Consider the following 9,450-nt stretch of genomic DNA (forward strand, 5'->3'; position numbering starts at 1 on the left):
GGGATTACAGGCGTGAGCCACCGCACCCGGCCTCTCTTTCTCTCTCTCTTTTTCTTCCTCCTCCCCTCCTCTCCGCTCCTCTCTCCTTTCCTTTCCTTTTTTTCCCAGAGTTTCACTCTTGTTGCCCAGGCTAGAGTGTAATGGCACTATCTCAGCTCACCACAACCTCCATCTCCCGAGTTCAAGCGATTCTTCTTCGTCAGCCTCACAAGTAGCTGGGATTGAAGACATGTGCCACCACGCCTGGCTAATTTTGTATTTTTAGTAAAAATGATGTTTCTCCATGTTGGTCAGGCTGGTCTCAAACTCCCGACCTCAGGTGATCGGCCCATCTCAGCCTCCCAAAGTGCTGGGATTACAGGTGTGAGCCACCGTGCCCGGTGTCATTTCTTTTTTCTTGGGGCTGGACATTCCCTGTACAGGTCCAGCCTACCTTCTTTGCTCTATCCTTCCTCCACCTCTGCCCTGTGATCCTCAGGGGTTGTGTGATCCTGACCTGACTCTTGGTATGACCTTAGTCAGGACCCAAACTGACCTGAGTTGAATGGCCCCTATTCCTTCCCAGGACAGGGTCATGACCATTACCCCCAGCCTGGAGCTCCTGATAGTGCGGGGCCCAGCTTCCCAAGAAGTAACAGCAGTCTTCGTTTTGTGCTTTGCATTCTGCAAGCAAATTGCTCATCTGATTTTACTTCAGCTGACTCTGATTTTAAACATGACTTTGAATTCTCAGAATAATTAGCTGCCTAATTTGGAGGTGCATGTAGTCTGCAGGATGTGTGACCCACCTCTAATGTGTCATGCACTGAGCTGTTCTCCCCTAACAGGAAGGACGGTGCAGGCTTCTTCGCCACCACTCCAAGGAGGTTTGCAGATGAGCCCACACGGAATAATGACTGCAACCTCTGCCTCCGCTGGTGCAGGCAACTTTCAAAAACTGGTGTTTTAGGCTGGGGGTGGTGGCTCATGCGTATAATCCCAGCACTTTGGGAAGCTGAGGTGGGAGACCCCTTGAAGCCAGGAGTTTGAGTTCAGACTGACACAGCAAGACCCTGTCTCTACAAAAAATCAAAATACAACAGACACAGGGGCCTATTTGAGGGTGGGGGGTGGGAGGAGGGAGAGGATCATAAAACTACCTGTTGGGTACTATGCTTATTACCCGGATGATAATCTGTACACCAAACCCTTGCAACATGCAATTTACCTATGTCATAAGCCTGCACATGCACTCCTGAACCTAAAAGTTTAAAAAAACATATATAATAGTGAAAAACTGAAAATAAAAAATCTAACTGGGTGTGTTGGCATGTGCCTGTGGTTCCAGTTACTTTGGAGGCTGAGGTGGGAAGATTGCTTGAGCCTAGGAGTTAGAGGCTGTGATTGCACCACTCCACTCCAGTCGGGGCAACAGAGCAAGACCCTGTTTCTGAAAAACAAAAAACCCAAAAACAAAACAGACCAGGTGTGCTGGCTCATGCCATAATCCCAGCACTTTGGAAGGCAAGCAGATCACAAGGTCAGGAGTTGGAAACCATCTTGGTCAACATGGTAAAACCCCATCTCTACTAAAAATACAAAAATTAGCTGGGCGTGGTGGTGTGGGCCTGTAGTCCCAGCTACTCAGGAGGCTGAGGCATGAGAATTGCTTGAACCTGGGAGGCAGAGGTTGCAGAGAGCCGAGATCACCACTGCACTCCAGCCTGGCAACAGAGCAAGACTCTGTCTCCAAAAAAAAAAAAAAAAAAAAAAAAAGCATTTCTGTAAATGAAGAAATTATATGTAAATAAAATAAAAAATGAAAGTGAAAAAGTTGTATGTGCATATGGTAAGAAGCCAGGCACTATGAAAATGTATCTGGTAAAAAGTCCATTTCCCACCTCTCTCTAGACATCATCTCTCTATCTCCAGGCACCATGTATGCATATTCATGACTGAAAGTTCCCATCGTGCTTCTGCAGGACATGTCTGATTCCCTTGGCTGCAAAAACCCGGAATGACCCGTTCTCAGGAAGTCCTATGAGTTTCATTTTTTCCTCACAATCTTATTTTTATTTTTTGGCTGTTTAGGTTCGGGTTTTGGGTGTTCTGAGTTTCACTTTTCACAGGAGTGTGTGTTCATGTGAAAAGGGAAGGCAGGAAACCTAGAGAGGAACAGAACAGTAGAAGTGGGACAAGGGCAGTTCTGCGAGGCTGTGACAACAGCCTTGCCCCTTATCTAGTCTCTTCCTTCCACAAGGTCCCTGGTGAGGGGATCCCCACCTCTGGGTGGGGCAGAGTGAGGGAGACCTGCCCTTGCGGGGAGATCTGTCTCCACTTAGCTAGGGGAGTGTGCAGGGGAAGTGAACGTGCCAGGAAGGTTAGGAGGAGGCTCTCGGGTCAACCTCACCTTCTGTCATCCCTACCTCTCATCTCATTCACTCTCCCCTACCCTGAGGGAAACAAGGAGAGTCTCCCACTCCCTCCCTCCATCTTGTTTCTTATCTATAAAGTGTAGTTAATTATACCCAAGGTTGTTAATGCAGCTCAAATGAGATAACATGTGAAAGTGTGAGAGTTTGGTCTTTTAAATTATATCTGCCTGCTCTACTTCTTTCCTCCTTATTTTCACTTCCTCCTCATCTCATTCCCATGCTCGGGAGAAAAACAGTCAAAGCAGGAAACGTTTTGGGGAACCCCAAACAGAACTGCTCCTAGCTGATCAGAGTTGTAATTATAGCACAGTCACTCATGGGCTACAATTCACCCATCTCTGTGTGCCTCAACTTTCTCACCTGTAAAATGGATATGTTATTTTTATGATTGGGTTGTTATATTAAATAAGCAAAGTGTTTAACGCGGCATCTGGTACACAATAAGCCAGTTGAAATTAGATATTAGCCATTATCATTAGCTGTTTTCCTTCTTTCTTTCCTCCATTCCTTCCTTCAGTAAAATGCTTTTAAAGTGCTCCATGTGTTAGCCTCTATGCTAGGTCAGGTGTGGAGATACAAGGATAATAAGCCACATCTCTCTCATCCAGACACCTGTAGTTTGTCAGGGGAGCCTGATACATATAAAAAGGGCTATGAAGGGGCAGGGCTAGGACTAGGGTAAGGCAAGGGAGGCACTTCTCTTGAGTGCAAAATTTGAGGGAACATCAAAAAACTCAGTAACCAAGATAAATAATACTTTAATGTGGCCGGGCGTGGTGGCTCACGCCTATAATCCCAGCACTTTGGGAGGCTGAGGCAGGTGGATCACGAGGTCAAGAGATCGAGACCATCCTGGTCAACAAGGTGAAACCCTGTCTTTACTAAAAATACAAAAATTAGCTGGGCATGGTGGCACGCGCCTGTAGTCCCAGCTACTCAGGAAGCTGAGGCAGGAGAATTGCTTGAACCTCGGAGGCGGAGGTTGTGGTGAGCCGAGATTGCGCCATTGCACTCCAGCCTGGGTAACAAGAGTGAAACTCCGTCTCAAAAAACAAACAAACAAACAAACAATAAAAAACTTTAATGCAATATTTTAAAAACATCAAAATTAAGGGAAATAATCAGTGATGCACAAAGTTTCAAAAATTTAAAGAATCTGCCAGGTGTGGTGACTCATGTCTGTAATCCCAGCATTTTGGGAGGCTGAGGCAAGAGGATCACTTGAGTGCAGGAACTTGAGACTTGCAGGATTTTGAGACTAGCCTGGGCAACATAGTGAGACCCCATCTTTATTTTAAAAAGAAAAAGTTTCCTCCTAAGCCATATTGAAGCCTGAGGAAAAAAGAAAAATATGTACCCTCATACATGTTTTTCTGTTTTTTGTTTTTTGTTTTTTTTTTTTTGAGACAGAGTTTCGCTCTTGTTACCCAGGCTGGAGTGTAATGGCATGATGTCGGCTCACCGCAACCTCCGCCTCCTGGGTTCAGGCAGTTCTCCTGCCTCAGCCTCCTGAGTAGCTGGGATTACAGACACGCGCCACTATGCCCAGCTAATTTTTTGTATTTTTAGTAGAGACGGGGTTTCACCATGTTGACCAGGATGGTCTCAATCTCTTGACCTCATGATCTGCCCGCCTTGGCCTCCCAAAGTGCTGGGATTACAGGCTTGAGTCACCGTGCCTGGTCTTTCTGTATTTTTTCAATGGTTATTTTTTCCTAGAGCATTAAAGTAGTTGAAAAAAACATCGAAAACTTGAAATATAGGTGTATTAAAACTCACAGCATTACTTTAAATATTTATTCCAAAATGGAATTTATTATGATTTTACTTCAGCCTTAGTTAATTATAATTTATTTAAGATCATTACTTAGTCATGAGAAATTGTCAAACATGGCAATCTCACAATTGAAAATGAAATAAGTGGCCAGGCACGGTGGATTGGCTCACTCCTGTAATCCCAGCACTTTGGGAGGCCGAGGTGGGTGGATCACCTGAGGTCAGGAGTTTGAGACCAGCCTGGCCAACTGGGCGAAATCCCGTCTCTATTAAAAAATAAATAAATAAATAAGGAAATGAAATAAGCAAAACAGTTAGTTTTGAAAATATGACTAATATGTTTGCTTGCATTAAACCCAGGAGCTTATATTTTTCCTTTTGCTTCAAGCTCCAATTTGGCTCAGCATGGCATTGGATTGGGACCTGGGCAAAGAACCCAAAGAGAATAGAGAGGAGAGTAAGAGTCAGAGAGAAGGTTTGAAAGAGTCCAGGAGATGGGGAATATTTTGTTTTTTCTAATTATCCAAATATCACATTTTCAATGTGCAAAATTTCAGATGCACAGAAAAAACACAAAAAGAAGACAAGTTACCCATAGTTATGTTACCTAGAGATAACCACTGTTGCTATTTTGGTATGATATAGTTTTCTCTTTTTCTGTGCATATATGATTCATACGTACACATCAATTTCATCGACTCTAAGATGTTTTTTAAAAACGTTTAACGTTTCTGAAATTGGTATGTATCTTAGATCGATGGTGTCAGAACTTAGCGGTGTTGGATCATGCCTGTAATCCTAGCACTGTGGGAGGTCAAGACGGGAGGATTGCTTGTTTCCAGGAGTTTGAGACCAACCTGGGCAACGTAGTGAGACCCTGTCTCTATAAAAAAATACAAAAATTAGCCAGGCGTGGTGGTGCATGCCTATAGTCTTAGCTACTTGGAAGGAGGCTGAGGTGGGAGGATCTATCGAGCCCAGGAGATCAAGGCTGCAGTGAACTGTGATTGCACCACTGCACTCATCCTGGACAACAGAGTGATAGCAGTGTTCTTTCATTTAGTGGTATATAAGATAATGATTTGTCTTATAACCTTATTTTAGATGACTATATATGATGGATTGTATATTGATGAAATTATAGATGTATGTAATTACTAAATATATATTATAAAACTGGGATCATATTGAACATACTGTTTTGTGAACTGATTTTTTTTCACTTTATTATGGCTATTTTTCAAAGTGATGAAATAATCTTTGAAAGATCAATAATGGCTGTAGTAGTCTTTTGTATTGATGAGTCATAATTTTTTTTTTTTTTTTTTTTTTTGAGATAGTGTTGTGCTCTGTCTCCCAGGCTGGAGTGCAGTAACTTTATCATGGCTCACTGCAGTCTCAACCTCTCAGGCCCAAGTGATCCTCCCATCTCAGCCTCTTGAGTAACTGGGACCACAGGCATGTACCACCATGCCTAGCTAATTTTGTGTGTATGTGTGTGTGTGTGTGTGTGTGTGTGTGTGTATGTATATATATACATTTTTTTTTTTTTTTTGAGACAGAGTCTCACTCTGTTGCCCAGGCTGGAGTGCAATGGCGTGGTCTTGCCTCACTACAGCCTCCATCTCCTGGGTTCAAGTGATTCTCCTGCCTCAGCCTCCCAAGTAGCTGAGATTACAGGTGCCCGCCACCATGCCTGGCTAATTTTTGTATTTTTAGTAGAGATGGGGTTTCACTATGTTGGCCAGGCTGCTCTTGAACTCCTGACCTTATGATCCACCCGCCTCGACCTCCCAAAGTGCTGGGATTACCGGCATGAGCCACCACGCCTGGCCAATTTTGTATAATTTTGTATATTTTTTGTAGAGTATATTTTTTGTAGAGATGAGGTCTCACTACCTTGCCTAGACTCAAACTTCTAGGCTCAAGTGATCCTCCTACCTTGGCCTTCCAAAGTGCTGGGATTACAGGTGTGATCTCCTATGCCTAGCCCCATATATATATATATGTATAACCAATCACCTATTGCAGAACATGTAGGTTGTTTGCCTTTTTTGTTTTTCTACTATATGTGACTGACTACTCCACTAGAGGTTAAGCCTATGTACATGTTTTCTTTCCCTTTCTGTCCCTTCTCAAGTGAAAGAGGAGTCAGAATGTCACTGTGGTTAGCCTTTGGAGGATAAATCACCTCTGTGTTCACTTCTCTCCAAGTGGGGATGTGTGTGAGTGTGACAATTACCCTGGAAGGCACTGAGGAGACCACTGTAAATACGGATGTAGCCTACAGGAAAGTGAGGGGTTATCACCCCTTTTGTGTTTGGAGTGTCTGAAAGGAGAAATACTAAACCCCTAGAGGGAATAGGGGAAAGAAAGATCGTCTAGGTGGTGGGTCCAGGAGGCCCCTTATAACTGGGAGGTGGCTGTGATGGTTAATTTTCTGCGTCAACTTGGCTAAGCTATGATGCCCAGTTATTTGGACAAACACTAGTCTAGGTGTTGCTATGAAGGTACTTGTAGACGTGATTAACATTTACAATCAATTGGCTTTAAGTAAATTAGTTTACCCTCTATAATACGGAAGGTCCTCATCCAATCAGTTGAACAATCTGAGAGCTGATTGAGGTTTCCTGGGGAAGAATCAATTCTGCCTGAAGACTGCAACACAGAAACTTTGCCTCTGTGTCCAACCTGCTGGTCTGTCTTGCAGATTTCAGATCAGGACTGCAACGTCAATCCTCACCTGAATTTCCAGCCTGCTGGCCTGTCATTTTGGATTTGCCAGTTCTCATGATTTTGTGAGCCAATTCCTTAAAATTAATCTCTCCTCTCTCTCTCTCTCTCTATCCCCCTCTCTCCCTCTTTCTTTAGAAAGGGACTGTTTGCTCTGTTTCTATAGATAACCTTGACTAACACTGTGGCCATGCATGAGGTAAGACTGTGGACATTAAGCACATTCTCACAGTGGAGACTGCACTAGTAAATACACCTTGTCACGCATTTAGGCCCAAATTGTCCCAGCCTCTGTCCCTTCTGTTGCAGAAAATTCTGTTTTCTTTATGCTTCATGAAGCTTGGTGTAACACAAACAACATTACTGTCAGGCCTCCATCTGCAAGCCTAGAGCCTGAAAGTCTGAAGTCCTGCCTGCCCAGGCTGATGTCTCCCACCCGCTGCCTGCATTCGCCATTGGCCCTGATGGCCCAGCAGAGCTTCCCCGACAAGCCCCTCACCCAACCCTGCCATCTTAACTGTTCTTTTTTTTTTTTTTTTTTTTTGAGACGGAGTCTCGCTCTTGTTACCCAGTCTGGAGTGCAATGGCGTGATCTCAGCTCACCGCAACCTCCGCCTCCTGGGTTCAAGCAATTCTCCTGCCTCAGCCTCCTGAGTAGCTGGGATTACAGGCATGCGCCACCATGCCCAGCCAATTTTTTGTATTTTTAGTAGAGACGGGGTTTCACCATGTTGACCAGGATGGTCTCGATCTCTTGACCTCGTGATCCACCCGCCTCGGCCTCCCAAAGTGCTGGGATTACAGGCGTGAGCCACCGCGCCCGGCCTTAACTGTTCTTATGATAATGTAAATACCTCTCACCCAACCCTGCCACTGTAACTGCATGTATACTCCTTGCCCCACCCCCCACCACTGTAACTGAACTTACTCTGCAACACCCCCGCCCCCACAAGAAACTACCCAAACCTATAAAACCAACTCCTATCCCATTGCCCTTTGCTAATGCCCTTTTCGGCCTTAGCCCACCTGCACCCAGGTGAATAAACAGCCATGTTGCTCACACAAAGCCTGTTTGGAAGGTCTCTGCATTCAAAGTGTGCGGTTTTTTTTTTCAACATTTCGTGCCGAAACCCGGGACGGGGAACTCCTACAGGAGACCAAACCCCCTTCCCTGTTTTTGTGCTCCCTCCATGAAGAGATCTACCTACCAACCTGGGGTTATCAGACCAGCCCACAGACGCAGTCTCTCTTTTTTGCTTTCCCATCCTTTTTTATTTTCCTTTCCCCTTCCTCCCCCTTTTGGTTTCGTACTTTTTCCACCACAAAGACAATGAAAATCAGGTAAACCAGGTTCTTCCGTGAGGTTCATGACTGGAAAATCCTATGTAGGTCATGGATCTGGGGACCCAGTTTCCCCAGGGGTTTGACTATCATGGAGACGTTGACCCTAATCACTCGCCCACCGGGCTTATGGCAGATATTGGTGGCAGGTCAACGTAGAGGATGCTCTCTTTGACCACTCACCAATGACGAGGTTCAACCCAGGCTCAACTAGGGACGCCTTTTGAGCGGCTGGGTTGCGTGCCCATTTTCCTTGTCTCTGCTGCCTTTCCAGAACCATGGGCAATCGTCCGTCCTCTAACCCTCCCTCCTTTCTGCTGGCCTGTGTTCTAAAAAACCTCAAGCCTCTTCAACTGTATCCTAACCTAAAACACAAACGTCTCATCTTCTTCTGTAACACTGCATGGCCAAAATACAAGTTAAACAACAGCTCCAATTGACCAAAAAATGACACTTTCAACCTCTCTATTTTACAAAATTTAGACAATTTTTGTTGCAACATGGGCAAATGGTCTTAAATTCCCTATGTCCAGGCATTATTTTTAAACACCAATCCCTCCCTAATCTCTACTCCTTCTCTTCCCTTTCGTCTGCCCCTCCTTCCTCTGCCAGTAAGCCAGAATCTTTTGTGTCCATCAACCCTTCCAACCGTTCTCCTCCCCACCTGTCCAAACCAGGCCCTAATCTGGAACCTAACCCCAACCCCCAGAGCCTTCCTCCTCTTCCTCTGCCCACAACCCACCTCCTTATTCCCCTCCTGTCACCTCCCCACCTCATACACGGTTACAGTTTAGTACCGCAGCTACCTCCTCTGCCCCTCCCCAACAATTCCCAACAATTCCAGCCACCTCTGGCTGGAGCCAAAGGCATAATTAGGGTGCACATTCCTTTTCCTTTATCCCATCTTTCCAAATTGGCCACCGGTTAGGCTCCTTTTCATCATGTCCTCCAATACTTAACCCAGTTTTAATCTTACCTGGAGTAACTTAAATGTCATCTTTACTTCTACTCTCACCCCTAAAAAACACTTAACATGCATTTTATACCCAATCAACCCCAACATTACAAAAAGGTACAGAAATTAAAATCTGGCCCTCAAACCCCACGACAGGAATTAAGCAACCTCATATTCAAGGTGTTAAGTAATAGGAAAAAATCTGCTCGGCAGCAGCGCATCTCAGAACTA

The sequence above is a fragment of the Aotus nancymaae genome, unplaced genomic scaffold (genome assembly GCF_030222135.1).
Source record: "Aotus nancymaae isolate 86718 unplaced genomic scaffold, 86718_ANA_hifiasm-v0.15.2.pri h1tg000016l, whole genome shotgun sequence".
In the NCBI taxonomy this organism is placed as follows: Eukaryota; Metazoa; Chordata; class Mammalia; order Primates; family Aotidae; genus Aotus; species Aotus nancymaae.